The sequence below is a fragment of the Natator depressus genome, chromosome 5 (genome assembly GCF_965152275.1).
Source record: "Natator depressus isolate rNatDep1 chromosome 5, rNatDep2.hap1, whole genome shotgun sequence".
Taxonomy (NCBI): domain Eukaryota; kingdom Metazoa; phylum Chordata; order Testudines; family Cheloniidae; genus Natator; species Natator depressus.
Window position 1 is genome coordinate 18825982 of NC_134238.1, and position 17279 is coordinate 18843260.

Here is a 17279-nt window from a genome sequence, read left to right on the forward strand (position 1 = left end):
ATCAATTAATCCAGCCCAAAGAATCCATTTGCCTAAAGTGCTTAATATTATCACCAATATTTTGAAAAAAGATAGAAATGTCTTTTGCAAAGACACACTTTCTATTGCTATTGTTCATGTACATCAAACAGGATCAGCATTTTCTGAAGACACTAGATGGCAGCATGGTATCCTACCAATATGTGAAGCATTAAATAGACGTCTTCTGTAGAATAGCAACATAGGAAGGGTATCTAAGTAGGTTAACTTTTTGACACATATCTGATATTTTCTACTTCCATATTATCTCTCAATATACGGTATGGCAGTGAGGTATATCTATTGTAGTTTCTCTTGTGGTCTCCCTGAAGTACTGTGGGTGGTTTAGATCTAGCTAGACGATGTTTTTTAAGGCACTGTTATTAATCTATGTGTGGCTTTATTAAAGCATTGAAGTAAATGGAAGTTTTGCCTGAGAGACAACTGCAGGTTTGTCTGGGACATTGTTTCAAGCACTCTTTTCCCCCCTTCCACAAATCAAACAGTGCAAACAGAGGAATTGTAGACATTTTGCATTGCATAGAAAGATCCCTTCCTTCCCCTCTAAAAAGATTCAGTGAGAAAATATGAAGGGATGTGCAGCTATTGTTAAATATGAATCAACCAATTCACTTCACTAGGTCCTCAGATGCCATGGATATGAATATGTTATGAAAACCTATGAAAATAAAATTAAAACCACCTCAAACCTTCAATGAACCAGCATGGGTCTTTTATTTGAGGCTCATAAAAAGTAAATCCCCATCCCCCATGACCCATTTTTGCTTGTCTGTGTTTCTTGGTTCAGTTCCAGAGAACCAATCTACTTCAAGAAAGGCTGTCCTCATGGGGCTAGATACTCAGCTGGTGTAAATGGACATAGCTCCTTGGTCTATGGTATTCTCAGCCCTGTCAACATTCTTATAAGACAACTAATTCTTGTATGATTTCCAATTTGGCTTTGTGGACCTAATGGGTATAAGCATTCACATTTTAGGTGCTTATTCAGACCTTTGCTCCACTGTATGGTTTGAGGTTATTTGTGTGTGTTTCAGCAACATTTACAATGTGCTATCAGGAACACACAACCTCTGCCCTAAAGAGCTTACAACCTAAATTGATAAGACTACCAAAGGATGGGGAAAAGGAAGTATTATTATCCCCATTTTACAGATGGGGAAACTGGGTTACAGGGCAGATCAAGTGATTGGCCCAAGGTCACAAAGGAAGTCTATTAGCAGAGGGTTGAATCCAGATTGCCTCGTGAGGCACCACATGGTGAAAGCACAGTCCTTGTGCCTGGGGGGAGATTGGGGTTCTGTTCCTAGCTCTGTCACTAAGGCTCAGTGGTCAAGGAGTAAGGTATCTTTGAGGATCTAGGCCTAATTCCTGTGTGTGACCCTGGCAAATTACTTGGGCCACGGATTTTGTGAGCTCCATCTTTAAGGTCCCTAACTTTAAAGATCTGATTTACAGAAGCACTGATCATCTACATCTCCAGTCAAAGTCAGTGGGAGCTGCTGGTGCAGAGCATCTCTGAAATTCAGGTCCTCGGTATCTGAGAGTGGGCACCTGAAAACTGAAGCACCAGTAATTAGAGGCCACTTATGAAAATGTTAGTTTTAATTTCTCTGTGTGTCTGTACCTCTCTCATGGGGGGGCTCTTGTGCGGCTCAATTCATTGTTATTGGTAAAGCACTTAGAGATTTTCAGGTGGACTGTGCTATAGAATTGACAAGTGTTATTGTAAGCCACAGAACACAGTAGCGCTGCTTACAAAACTACCCAGCAGTGATGCAGAATCTGCACCATCTACCCCTGCCTTTGGTTTTCCACATGGCTCTTTGATCTCAACCGCAGGCTCTAGCAACAGGCTCCTAATTGGTCACAGGTCATAAATCAGGATAATAATAATGTGTTCTCTAAGCAAAAGTAGCATCATTTCGTGAGTGCAGGCAAGGGAGCAGGGTGTGCTTAATGTTTCCAAGGACAACAACAACAACAAATAAAAAATCAAAAGATTTCAAGTACGCTGAAGTAAACTACCAATCTCTAATTACTTTCTTCTTATATTTGATTATGGCAAAAACTGCGAGGATCAATCAATCCCTTAGTCTCTTTTATTTATTTGGGAGTAAAATAGTGGATCGTTTCAGTGCCCGTGAAAGAACAGAATATAGATATTTTAACGGAGGTGAATAAGCAAACAATTGTATTTTCCCTACTCCTCGCTTAATTTTGTTTGTGTCAGTCTGTTTGCTGTGGGAAGTCGGCCTGAATCCCAAATTATTTTAGTTAGTTAATCTGCTCAGTGCCAGTTTATTCTGCAAACAGTCTCTGTAAATCCCAAATAATTGCAGTTAATCTGGTCAGTGTCAGTCTATTCTGTGGGCAGCCCATCTAAATCCAGAGATCCATCAGTTAAATTAGGTCAGTGCATTTTAATAGGACTAGAGGTCATTCCCTCCTTTATTTCACCATATTCCTTTGACTCCCCCAACACACACACAAGTGATTTGGACATCTTGCTTAAACACCACTGATTACATTTAAAGGAGTGCAAGAGTTTATAATCCATGGTGTATTCACATCTACAGTGAAATTGTGGCTCTTCAACCACAGACTGCTAGAGGAAGACTACCCCAGCCAGAGTTTTAAAAGGCAACATGCTTGGCTCTGGCAATGGATCTGTGAGAGCACTGAGAGAAGGCAGGTCATGGCCTCAGAAATGGTGCCTTGTTTGTTCCCTATATGCAAACCCAGCTCAGCTTCAGAGGCAGCATGGGCATGAACCCTTCTCTTTGGCTTCTGGGTTGTAGGATTCCAACAAATCTCTGCCCCTCCACTACCACTCCAAACCTGATGACATGGAGATCCCACACCTATTATTGAAATTATTTATTATTTTGCATTACGGTAGCATCAGGTAGTACAGGACCCTGAGTGAGATCAGGACCCCTTTGTGCCAACAAATAGTAGGAGACAGGCCCTGTGCTAAAGAACTTACAGTCTAAGACTGACGCAGGGTAGCAGAGGAAAACCAGAGGTGAAGTGCTCAAGGTCACATAGCAGGTTAGTGGTAGAACTCAGTTCTCTTGAGTACAAGTCCTACTTGTGGTCTAGCCACTAGGCCATGCTACCTCTCCCACATAATCAAGCTCATTTTCATTCTGCAGCTGCAGCTTTTCATCCACCACGGCCCTGTGTTTTTCCCTTTTCCCCGAGCTCCACAGTGGGCCCTTTCACTTTACTTGCCTTTACCATCAATCCAGCCATCTAAGTGAGGTGGGAGCTCCCTTCTCTGGTAGTTAGTTCCAAACCCCCTCCCCTTGCCTTTGGAGAAAGAGCCCTCCTACAGCATCTGGGGAGGCAGGAATTCACCCAGAAATCACTCCAACACTACTATCAATAACAAACAATCACCTTTATCAGCAAACCAACAGTCCCTAGCATCAGTCCTCAGCCACTGATCAAGGCTTTGGGCTCTGGCTGATCCTCAGATACCTCCTGGAGCAGGCTCGCAGCCCAGAGTTCAGGCTGTTGGCCTGCTGTATCCCTCCTGCAGCAGCAGCCATGTGTGCGCTCTGTCTGGCCATCCACCCACACAATTCCGAATTCAGATGTAGTACCTAAGGTGGTATATGGTTGATATAAGCACAGTCGAGTGTAAGTAGGCCCTGGGGGAGTCTAAAATGATTTAAACAGGCATTTCAACATGTATGCAGACTGTGACAGTGAAAATGGAATAGGGGCCACTTTCATTTACACTTTCTTTTGACTTCTCTGCATGTAGATTACACTAACCGTGGGCCTGTCTACGTTAAGGATTTTTGCACCAACATAGCTATGCCAGCACACACTTTGCAGTGTAGAGAGACTGGTATAAATTAGAGTGTGCACCAGTGTGACCATCACCTACCTAGTTTGAAACTATGTATATTGCACTGATGTAAGCCCCAATTTACACTGGTGCAAGTTATCTTCATTGGCTATTTGTGCAGGTGTAGCTACATGGGTGCAGGCATCCCAAATGAACACAAGCTGTTAGACTCCCTTCAGCGTAGGAAGAATGGATGCAAGTAGAGGAGTGTAAGAGGGGGTTTACCTCAGACCACCTGGAGAGCCCACATGAGTCTGGCCCAAGGTCTGAAGCACAGAGATGAGAATGTGTAACTGAAAACATGGTAAGTCAAGTAAAACTAATGAAACACCTTGGTGTTTCAGCATCTTTAGCTATCTCATTTTAGGAAGAAAAGAGTATTTATGCCAGATATGTCTAGACATTCCTGTAATTTATCCAAGTTTCTGATTTGGATGCAAAAGTCTCTCAGAGTGCCCTGTGGCAGACCTTTTGCAAGTGGCCTCGTCTATTCCTTTTTATGCAGCTAATACACAATGAAGGGCAGCAGGTTGTTAGAAATGGGATTAGACAAATCACACACTGACACAAGCTTCAGCAATGCAAGATAGGAGCGTTAGAAGAGAAGGAAGCACGTGCATCATGGATACTTAAAGGATTTATGACGCTATTCTCAGTTGCCTATCAGATTAGGGCCTGGAAATGCACCTAAGAGCTCAGAGCCTTCAAAACTGTATGATGTACATTAGTCCAGCACTTTTTAAAAACTGGCCTTTTTTAACTAGGTACTAGGGATTTGCTTACTGCCTGCAAAATTCAAGCTCAAAACCTTAATCAGATCAGGGCTGCTACTGCAAATGTAGGCATTATCTAGCATTTTAGAACCGCTCAGAAATGAAGGAACATTTAAAGAACTAAATTAAGCCCTGGTCTACACTAGGAATTGAGGTCGACTTTACCAGCGTTAAATCGATTTAACCCTGCACCCGTCAACACGACGAAGCCCTTTTTTTCAACTTAAAGGGCTCTTAAAATCGATTTCCTTACTCCACCCCCGACAAGGGAATTAGCAGTGAAATCGGCCTTGCTGGGTTGAATTTGGGGTACTGTGGACACAATTCGACGGTATTGGCCTCCGTGAGCTATCCCAGAGTGCTCCATTGTGACCGCTCTGGACAGCACTCTCAACTCAGATGCACTGGCCAGGTAGACAGGAAAAGGCCAGCGAACTTTTGAATTTCAATTTCCTGTTTGGCCAGTGTGGCAAGCTGCAGCTGACCATGCAGAGCTCATCAGCAGAGGTGACCATGATGGAGTCCCAGAATCGCAAAAGAGCTCCAGCATGGACCGAACGGGAGGTACGGGATCTGATCGCTGTATGGGGAGAGGAATCCATGCTATCAGAACTCCATTCCAGTTTTCGAAATGCCAAAAGATTTGTCAAAATCTCCCAGGGCATGAAGGACAGAGGCCATAACAGGGACCTGAAGCAGTGCCACGTGAAACTTAAGGAGCTGAGGCAAGCCTACCAGAAAACCAGAGAGGCGAACAGCCACTCCGGGTCAGAGCCCAAAACATGCCGCTTCTATGATGAGCTGCATGCCATTTTAGGGGGTTCAGCCACCACTACCCCAGCTGTGTTGTTTGACTCCTTCAATGGAGATGGAGGCAACATGGAAGCAGGTTTTGGGGACGAGGAAGATGATGATGATGAGGTTGTAGATAGCTCACAGCAAGCAAGTGGAGAAACTGGTTTTCCCGACAGCCAGGAACTGTTTCTCACCCTGGACCTGGAGCCAGTACCCCCCGAACCCACCCAAGGCTGCCTCCCGGACCCACCAGGTGGAGAAGGGACCTCTGGTGAGTGTAGCTTTTAAAATACTATACCTGGTTTAAAAGCAAGCATGTTTAATGATTAATTTGCCCTGGTATTCACGGCTCTCCTGGATGCACTCCCAAAACCTTTGCAAAAGGTTTCTGGGGAGGGCAGCCTTATTCCAGCCACCATGGTACGACACTTTACCACTCCAGGCCAGTAGCACGTACTCGGGAATCATTGTAGAACAAAGCATTGCAGTGTATGTTTGCTGGCATTCAAACAACATCCGTTCTTTATCTCTCTGCGTTATCCTCAGGAGAGTGATATCATTCATAGTCACCTGGTTGAAATAGGGTGCTTTTCTTAAGGGGACATTCAGAGGTGCCCATTCCTGCTGGGCTGTTTGCCTGTGGCTGAACAGAAATGTTCCCCGCTGTTAGCCATGGGGAGGGGAGGGGGGGGGAGGGAGGGGGGAGGGGTTAGCCATGTGCTGGGGGGAGGCAAAATGCGACCTTGGAACGAAAGCACATGTGCTATGTATGTAATGTTAACAGCAAGGTTTACCATGAAAGAGTGTACCCATTGTTCTATAAAATGTGTCTTTTTAAATACCACTGTCCCTATTTTTTTCTTCACCAGCTGCATGTGTTTCAAGGATCACAGGATCTTCTCCTTCCCAGAGGCTAGCGAAGACTGGAAGGTGAAAAAAAATGCACTCGCGATGAAATGTTCTCTGAGCTCATGCTGTCTTCCCACACTGACAGAGCACAGACAAATGCGTGGAGGCAGACAATGTCAGAGTGCAGGAAAGCACAAAATGACCGGGAGGAGAGGTGGCGGGCTGAAGAGAGTAAGTGGCGGGCTGAAGAGAGGGATGAAGCTGAAAGGTGGTGGCAGCATGATGAGAGGAGGCAGGATTCAATGCTGAGGCTGCTGGAGGATCAAACCAATATGCTCCAGCGTATGGTTGAGCTGCAGGAAAGGCAGCAGGAGCACAGACCTCTGCTACAGCCCCTGTGTAACCAACCACCCTCTTCCCAAAGTTCAATAGCCTCCTCCCCCAGATGCCCAAGAACGCGGTGGGGGGGGCCTCCAGCCACCCAGCCACTCCACCCCAGAGGACTGCCCAAGCAATAGAAGGCTGGCATTCAATAAGTTTTAAAGTTTTAAACTTTTAAAGTGCTGTGTGGCCTTGTCCTTCCCTCCTTCACCACCCCTCCTGGAGCTTCTCTCCTCCACCACCCCTCCTGGGCTATCTTGGTAGTTATCCCCCTATTTGTGTGATGACTGAATAAAGAATGCATGAATGTGAAGCAACAATGACTTTATTGCCTCTGCAAGCGGTGATCTAAGGGAGGAGGGGAGAGTGGTTAGCTTACAGGGAAGTAGAGTGAACCAAGGGGCGGGGGGTTTCATCAAGGAGAAACAAACAAAACTTTCACACTGTAGCCTGGCCAGTCATGAAACTGGTTTTCAAAGCTTCTCTGATGCGCACCGCACCCTCCTGTGCTCTTCTAACCACCCTGGTGTCTGGCTGTGCGTAACCAGCAGCCAGGCGATTTGCCTCAACCTCCCACCCCGCCATAAACATCTCCCCCTTACTCTCACAGATATTGTGGAGTGCACAACAAGCAGTAATAACAGTGGGAATATTGGTTTCACTGAGGTCTAACCAAGTCAGTAAACTGCACCAGCGCGCTTTTAAATGTCCAACTGCACATTCTACCACCATTCTGCACTTGCTCAGCCTGTAGTTGAACAGCTCCTGACTACTGTCCAGGCTGCCTGTGTATGGCTTCATAAGCCATGGCATTAAGGGGTAGGCTGAGTCCCCAATGATAACTATTCGCAAAAAGAAAAGGAGGACTTGTGGCACCTTAGAGACTAACCAATTTATTTGAGCATGAGCTTTCGTGAGCTACAGCTCACTTCATCGGATGCATACTGTGGAAATTGCAGAAGACATTATATACACAGACACCATGAAACAATACCTCCTCCCACCCCTCTCTCCTGCTGGTAATAGCTTATCTAAAGTGATCATCAAGTTGGGCCATTTCCAGCACAAATCCAGTCCTCCTTTTCTTTTTGCGAATACAGACTAACACGGCTGTTACTCTGAAACCAATGATAACTATAGGCATTTCAACATCCCCAACAGTTATTTTCTGGTCTGGGAATAAAGTCCCTTCCTGCAGCTTTTGAAACAGACCAGAGTTCCTGAAGATGCGAGCATCATGTACCTTTCCCGGCCATCCCACGTTGATGTTGGTGAAACGTCCCTTGTGATCCACCAGTGCTTGCAGCGCTATTGAAAAGTACCCCTTGCGGTTTATGTACTCGCCGGCTTGGTGCTCCGGTGCCAAGATAGGGATATGGGTTCCGTCTATGGCCCCACCACAGTTAGGGAATCCCATTGCAGCAAAGCCATCCACTATGACCTGCACATTTCCCAGGGTCGCTACCCTTGATATCAGCAGATCTTTGATTGTGTTGGCTACTTGCATCACAGCAACCCCCACAGTAGATTTGTCCACTCCAAATTGATTCCCGACTGACCGGTAGCTGTCTGGCATTGCAAGCTTCCACAGGGCTATTGCCACTCGCTTCTCAACTGTGAGGGCTGCTCTCATCTTGGTATTATTGCGCCTCAGGGCAGGGGAAAGCAAGTCACAAAGTTCCATGAAAGTGCCCTTATGCATGCGAAAGTTTCGCAGCCACTGGGAATCGTCCCAGACCTGCAACACTATGCAGTCCCACCAGTCTGTGCTTGTTTCCCGAGCCCAGAATCGGTGTTCCATCGCATGAACCTGCCCCTTTAGCGCCATGATGCCCACATTGCCAGGGCCTGTGCTTTGAGAGAAGTGTGTGTCCATGTCCTCATCACTCTTGTCACCGCGCTGACGTCGCCTACTCGCCCAGTTTCGCTTTGCCAGGTTCTGGTGCTGCATATACTGCTGGATAATGCGTGTGGTGTTTAATGTGCTCCTAATTGCCAAAGTGATCTGAGCGGGCTCCATGCTTGCCATGGTATGTCATCTGCACAGAAAAAAGGCGCAGAATGATTGTGTGTCATTGCCCTGATGGAGGGAGGGGCGACTGATGACATGGCTTACAGGTTTGGCTTACAGGGAATTAAAATCAACAAAGGGGGTGGCTTTGCGAGAAACTGAATGGCCCCCTCAAGGATAGAACTCAAAACCTCAAGGATAGAACTCAAAACTGGGTTTAGCAGGCCGTTGATTTCACGGAGGGAGGGAGGAGAAAATGAATACAAAACAAATCTGGTCTATTTCTTGTTTTGAGCCACTTCATCTATCTTTATACATCTTGCTAGCAGCAGACTGTGCAGTACGACCGCTAGCCATCATCATCTCCTGGGTGCTCAACAGAAGTCGGTGCAGTATGTCTGCTGGCCATCATCTTCTTCTGGCTGCTGATTAAAAGACAGTGCACTGCCGGTAGGACTCAATCGCCATGAGACGAAACTGAAAAGGGAAATGACCTGGCTGAGTCACTCCCTTGTTTGCCCAGGCACCCCTGACCTCATCGAGGTCAGTTAAAAGAGCACCCAGGACTACGTCGATGACGGCTACCAGTCATACTGCACTGCCTGCTGCCAAAAGGCAATAAACTGCTGCTGTGTAGCAATGCAGTACTGCGTCTGCCAGCACCCAGGAGACATACGGTGACGGTTAGCTGAGCGGGCTCCATGCTTGCCGTGGTATGGCGTCTGCACAGGTAACTCAAGAAAAAAGGCGCAAAACAATTGTCTGCCCTTGCTTTTATGGAGGGAGGGAAGGAAGGGAGGCCTGACGATATGTACCCAGAACCACCCGCGACAATGTTCTAGCCCCATCAGGCCCTGGGATTTCTACCCAGAATACAAATGGGCGGCAGAGACAGCGGGAACTGTGGGATAGCTACCCACAGTGCAACGCTCCGGAAGTCGACGGTTGCCTCGGTACTGTGGACACACTCCGCCGACTATGTGCACTTAGAGCATTTGTGTGGGGACGCACACAATCGACTGTATAAAAATGCTTTCTACAAAACCGACTTCTGTAAATTTGACCTCATTTCGTAGGGCAGACATACCCTAAGTAATGACATTTGCAAAACTACTTGGCAATTGGCATTAATTCAAACAACTCAGAAAGAACATGACCATGATGAGCCTTTAGACTTGGCTGTATGTTCTGTTGACTTGTAGGGGAACCAGCTGGACAATGGAGACATTACAGAGCTGGAATATCTTCCTATATATAGATAAGAGGCTAGATTCGTCCCTGGAAATAATAATTAATTAGCATAGTGCCCTAGGTTTACATTGTTAGACACATAGAAAAAGACACATTCCCAACCTTAAAGAGTTGACAGTCTAAATAAGACACAATAGAACAATCCAAGAGATGGGGACTAGTGAAGATAAGAAAGTAGATGGGGACACTTGCAGAACTGGGTTTGCTCTGAAGAAGCAGAGAGAGAGAAAGAGAGTGTGCCTGGAAGAATGATGATACCAGGCTTGTTCCAGGCATACGAGAAGCATGAAACAAGGCAGAAAGCCAAGAGCTGGGTAAAGAAAGAAAAGTGAGGAGTAAGGAAAGAATATAGTGCTCTATTGGAGGGGTTGCAGGGAAAGGGGAACATCATGTACACTTGTAGTGTTTGTGTCCAAGAATTAGTTAGTTTGGGGAGAAAAATATTAAAGAGATTCATTTATAACAAAATGCCAGCTTCCCTAAGATCCCCTGATGTGTTTACTCAATGCTCCAGTAAAGGATCTACATTTTAAACAGAATGACAAATTGATTTCTTTTTTGTTGTTAGCAGCAAGACTTTGTATTGCACATTTGAAAAATGCAACTTGTCTTGCTGTGGAATTGTGATATAGTAAAATATAGAGTGTCTTTGTAATGGAAAAGCTTTTGCACCAAGTACATACACAAGAAATGCACCAAAAAAGAGGATAGGTATTTAAAAGTCTGGTCACCCTATTTAGCATACTCAGAGGAAGAGGGCTCCCCAGACAGCAAGCCAGAACCTTTAGTCAGGTTGTTTGAATATTAAACTGATCCTGAATATGTAATAAGTAATGTATGATATAGTATGTTTTGTTGTAACTTTTCCTTCATAAAAAGCTTTTTGATATATATAGAAAATTAGGAAAAGCAACTGAGAAGGAAGGGTATATCCGTTCAATGGAGTTGCATGTGGGTTGAATTTGGCATGCCATAAACCAAGATGCTCCTTTACACCAGCTGCCACAGAGACCTAAGACCAGTACTGCCAGAGCTTTTTAGTGAAAATACATAAAAACACTGCCACATACGCACCTTCCAATAATTATCAGTCATGACACAAAAGGATAATCTCACCAGTCCCTATACTATATAAATCCAAGACAAAGCTAACCAAAATATTCATTACTAAACCCAATGCCACAAGAACCTGGGCTGGGACTGGGGTAAAAAACAAATATAGCTGGGCTTCCTGTGAAATCTTTTACAGGCACATAAACTTCTTGTTGAATATGAACTCTGCAATTTCCACACAACTCCTTCTCCCTTGCCCACCCTCATCATGGGGCCAATGGAGTTGCAGTCCTTTACAACCTGGGGAGAATTTAGCCCGGAATATCAAGGTAGACCGAGATGCAGGCTGGGGGGATGGAGAAACCATTGTTTTGATTCATTTTTGCCTTTGGCAAAAGTCCCAGAAGTCATTCATTAATGTTTATGAAGCACTTTGTGGTGCTTGGGTGACAGGTGCTATAGAAGAGTCAGATATTTGGTTATTATTTGGCATAAATATCATTTGCCATCCCAGTCATCGCTGTCTGCTCCTGTTGATGATCATTTTGTGATGTTTAAGATGGTATTGTTTAATTTTATTAACAACCCTCTGAGACTATGCAATCCGGCACCATTCACCTCAGAAACTGAAACAACCAAACAAATCAATGCTGATGGGCTGTACGACAGATTTACTAAACTGATGTACTGCCCTTCTGTTTCCTGCATCCTGAAGTAGTGCAGAAATTACTCTCTGAAACTGTCCTGTACCTGCCCTGTCCACTAGCTGACCTTTGGTTACATCCTTTCATCCATCCACTGGAAGATTAATTACTCCTGGTGGAACTTTTTGCTACTGTACAAGGTGAGAGCGTTCATTTCCTTAATCACATTGTTGAACTTAAATGGGGAGGCAGCCACATTGTGCTCTCTGTTGTTTTACTTTCTCCCATTTAACCATGTTCAACAGCTCTCTTCAAAGGACAGGTGGGCATTGAGCTCCTGCATTTTATATCTGCTACCACTGAACGATCCTAAAATGAGGACCCGGTAAGTGTATCTAGGCTTGTTGTAACATGACCTGATGAATGAGGTGTGGTCTCAGCATTGACCTTTAAACCTGGCTTTGACATCAGTTCCTTCCATGAGCTTTGGAAGCTCACTTAGGGTTACATTTTCATCCCCTGCACAAAGAGAGTCAGTAGATTTTATGGGGCAGGAGTGGGGGAGGCACCTACACAGGATTGGTACCTCTTTCCAGTCTGGTGCTCAGCCATGGAGCTGATGCAGAGCTACTTCTGCACTGGGGTTTTCCACCGCTGATCTGTGTGTTTTGAGGACCTAAAGGTCATAGACTCACTCTTCTCCGAGTCTGCCCTCCAAACACTCCCTCCAGACTGCTTTGAAGCCACCATACTTCATTGGCACATAGAGAGCAAACAGCTTCTTAATGGCATTCTCCTCTCACCAATATACTTCTGACCTTTCTGGTCTTTGTAGGTCCATGCTGCCGGGGCAGGACTTATCCCTAAACCTCTGTGCTTCAGACTCATTTGTACTATAAGGATAATAATACTTACATCACAGGTGGGGATTTATTCATTACTGTTAGCAGACATTTTGAAGAGGAAAAGCACTACATAGTAGCACTGTAGGTTCTATCAGCAAGGATACTTTTGCTCCGTCTCATATGTTTCAGACATAAGTTGCACAGCAGAGAAGCTGATCCTATTTGTTATAACTCAATTGAAGTCAACGGAATAGGGTCAATTTAAATCAGCTTACTCCCTTTTTCTCTTTCAGAAAGTGTTATTGCAGGGTAGACAGTTGCTCATGCTGCCATGGTTTAATCTTCATATTATCTATTCTTTTTACAATTTCATTTCATTAATATTTGCTAACCCATAATAAACAACATTCACCGTGCCTCATAAGGTAAAACCCTGAGAAGTGATACATTACAGACCAGCTTGGGAGTCCATATTACGTTACAAAATGACAAAGAAAGAAAATGGTCATCCAGAAGATAGTGGTGTAACAGATAGACATTTAAGAGCTAGAAAAACACAATCAATCACTTATCTCCTGCTACTATATGATTTAAAAATGTGCAGTCAATATAAGTACAAAATATTAACCAATCAAAACTACAAAATTCAGGCAAAAAGGTAACTTTTCATGTGTTTTCATTGAAGGAATCTGCTGCTTTTCCTGTCTTGTCCTGTTGAATAGAAGATTTTTCTTCTGGGATTATTTTCTTGCATCTTTGTAATCAAAGAAACTAGCCTGAATGCCTTCTAAAGAACTCTTTTGAAGGCTAAAGCAGTCATCTAGGCACCAATTTGGGCAAAACCATCTTTCAAAGAGTCAGACTTCTGCTATCTCTGTTGTACTGAATGAGAGACATCTGGAAACATACCAGTTCTCAGCCATGAAGCATACCGATAATGTTGTATGTATTAAGATAGAGCCTGGCCCAGATTCTCAGCTGGTGTAAATCAATGCATTATTGAGTTCAGTGGTACTATTCACAGGCTTAAAGATAATCACTGGTTTAAGTGCTGTGCTGGATTGGGACCAAAGTGTTCCCCTGAATCACTGCAGAGGAGACAAGCTTAACTGATCCCATTTCACTCTTAAACCCCTGGAATGCATTATTCACAGGTCATAGGCTTAGGTTCTCCTGGAATACTTCAAAGGGACTTTCTAACCTACAGAGCTAGGGACAAAATTGCCTATTTTTCACTGTAATTTCTCTCCCACAGATATCACAGAAGAGGGTATAGATGTTAGAGAGAATTTCTTTGATTAGTTTCATCTACTGTAGCAGGTGGTCACTAAAGAGTTAATAGCTTATGTGTGGGGGAGTGCAGACACTGCCTATAATTTACTAGCTGCAGCTGCCTCTCCTAGTCCAGGAGATCTTGATTTCTAAAGAGATCTGCTTGGGCTTCCATTTCCCAAGTGGTGGGGTTTTTTTGTTTTACTTTCAGGGTGGAGGGATGGGGTATGATGCAGTGATCGTTCAAAATGTCCCAAAGTGGAAATAAAACAAAGCCACTCCAATCACAATCTGTCTCCCAGCAAGATGGCCCAGTGAAAAAGAAAAAACCCAACACTGGTAAAAATAGATTAGCAAATTACCAGGCCAAGCTTAGCAGGCTGAGCAGTGATCCAAACACCTGCAGCAAGCAAATGGCAAACACAACTATGCCTGTGAATGTATGTAAAGTCAATGCAATTTTCCCCCTTCCTCCATCTTTTAGACGCAGTAGCAGCAAAAGGTATCAGGGCTGATTTTCCACCGCCTTGCACATTGTGTGGTCGCTCCCAGCTGTGCAAAGTGAGTGTAAAGCATAATTTGGTAAATCTGATTTGGTAGCATTTTGCAGCCATGTTGTACATTGGTGTAAGTGACTAAACAACACGCAAGGCTGCGAGAATCAGACCCAGAATTCAGAAGCAGACCCCTCAGATTCCAGATGATGTCCCCCTTGTTCTTCTGTAGACAATAGCTATGGGTTTAGGATTGTAGTGCAACAGCCTGGAAAAGTGGCTCCAGACCCTTTGTGTATCCTAACTTTGTGAAGTTGTGTGTATCCTATTGCCCCTGCCTCCTCCCATTCCCATTGCTGGTTTATGTGAGGCATGCAAGGAGAGTGCCATTAGATTGCTGCCCCATGGCAGCTCCCAACATGTCTCCTTACCACCTAGGATTAAATGAGTGGGGGCACTGCACAGGCCTTCTGCTACCCATTTAACCCTGTCCAGGCCACTTTCTCCCTCAGGCCTGTGTCTCTCCCACTTACCCTTTTTTTGTGAGAAACAACATAAAAATGAAGCAGACACAACAATGCTTGTGGCCATATACAATTCTCAAAGACAACAGGGAGTTTTGCGTAATCGCCACACAGAAATTAACAATTCATCTTGCTGAATTTATTTAAACTGGGTGGCACAGAGAACTGTAACCCATCAGTGTACAATAATCACTGTCAAGTGCTATAATCTCCTGATACGATGGCCACGGGCTGAACACCTGATGTTGCCCTCCCATTGTCCCATTCGGTTGCTTATGACCAGGTATTGCCATCCCTCTGTACCAATCATCTGCTGACTACCTGGTGCTGCCCTAGTCCCTTCTCCCACCACCACCACTGATACTAGATGCTGAAAGGAGTCAGAATGGCTGGGCTGTGGGGTTATGCTATAGGTACACCGAGGTGGGCTGCCTGGCAGCTCCCAGGAGGAATCTTGGCTGACTCAGCTAAAATTCCTCTTGTGGATTCCAGCTGCTGAGCAGCCTCTCCAAAGCCATGCCAGTGCAGCTCATGGCACCTAGGGCACATTCCAGCCCTAGGAAAGCATGTGTGCACCTTTTGTATTGAGCATGCACACGGACAGTTTGCAGCTGCTTGATCAGAGAATGAAGCTGGGGAACCAGCTTTCCCAATGTGCCCCACTCCTGCAGTGTTGAATATTGTGATTTAACTGGAAACTACAAACAGCCTGTTTTCAGGTTCTCTGGAACTGGCACTGTCTCTCTCCATAAGCTGTTTCACCACTGGTTCAGTCTTACTGACAATGCATGAGGCAAACCAACAGCTCCTGGCAACATTGTCCCGCCTCTATCTCTTCCTCGGCCTTCAATTACATCAGTATAGTGTGTGCTGGTGCTTGGACTAACACCTCCCCCTCCAGGATATGTGAGGGCTAATGATGCTTTCCCCTCTAATCAACAGCAATAGTGATTCATCATTTTATTATCTACTCAGAATCTTCAAAGGGCTACAACAATAGTTAAGTCCCCTTCAGCTGTTTGCTACCAAGGCTTTTCAGAGTTGCTGACATGGACACAAAGCAGAGGTACCATCTCTATTTGCTGGCATATGTTATTACAAGCATACGCACAATGTAAGCTCATGGAGGTTAGAGAGACAGGCTAGAAGCCACACACTCTTCTCATTGCTGATTTGCCCATCCATGATCTAAGGCTTTGTCTACACTGCCAAGTGAACGACAAAACTTTCGTCGTTCCCAGGTGTTTAAAAAAGCCCTCCCACCCCACCCCAAAAGACAAACGTTTTGCCGCGGCAAGTGGCAGTGTAAACGGCTCGTTGTCGGCAGGAGAACTCTCCTGTCAACAATGAGAACCCCACTTGTAGGGGGTGGAAGTATTTGGTCAGCAAAAGTGCCGACAAACAGGGCCCTATGCTGCCCTCCACTTCTGTAAGTAAAGGAGAGTCAGATACCATGGAGTATTCATGAGCCTTGCTCAAGGCTAAATTAGGGTCAGGTTGTAACTTGCCCTATTCCTTCCCTGTGCTGCTTACTCATAACTCTGGGTCAAACACAGGCAGAAGAGCAGCATCCCATGCAGTTGGGCAGAGTTAAGGCAAGGGAAAAGTAATCTTTTCCAGATAGAGGGCTGGCACAGATGACTTCCCCTCAGAGGAAGAGGTGAGCCAGGGACAAAAATATGACTCTCTGCCTCACAGTCTGGTCCCTGGTCTGCACTTGTATCAGTGCAAATATTGCTGTTCCTTATTTGGAGCTTCTGGCAAAGCCACAGTTCAACCATTAATTTATTTTTTAAAATCTCTCAGGCTTCAGCAAGGCCTCCCCCTCCATATCTATAAGGAATTATCAAATAAAACAGACTTCACACTAAGTGAAAGGAACATTTTGATGGCAAGATTTAATAATACAATATAAAGCACTGTGGAAACCCACACAAAGCTGTGGAAAGCCCCATATAAATCAATTTTCTGTGGTTGTGTGGGAGACAGGGAGTGATTTTCTCAAATTCCTTTTTCTAATATAACAAAATCAGGACCAAGATTGTGTTGCAAATGAAAAAAGAACATGCACATTTTCTTAATATGAAAAAAGTCATCCACTCAACCCTCACACTGATAGATTTTACATGTATGCATAGATGTGCCCCATCTTTAGTTGTCCATTAACAATTTTTCTCTCCTCTCTCAGCTTCATCATCATCATCATCATGTTCCCATTACGCATATAATTTATGTATATGCTTTTCACTCTATTTTTCCCCATATTCTCCTCTGTTGCTCCTCCCAGTCTCTCCTGAACAGGCAATGAACCAAGTAATATTCGAGTTGAGCTTTTATGCCCACAATGTTTCAGTAGATTTACAAATCAAGCAAAAATAAGGTAGTCCAGTCATAACTCTCATGGGGAGTGACTCTATGCCATGGAAAGAAAGATTTGTTTTCACTTGCTCTGCATTTCCTTTAAAGGTTATTTTTCTTTACTTTAAGAG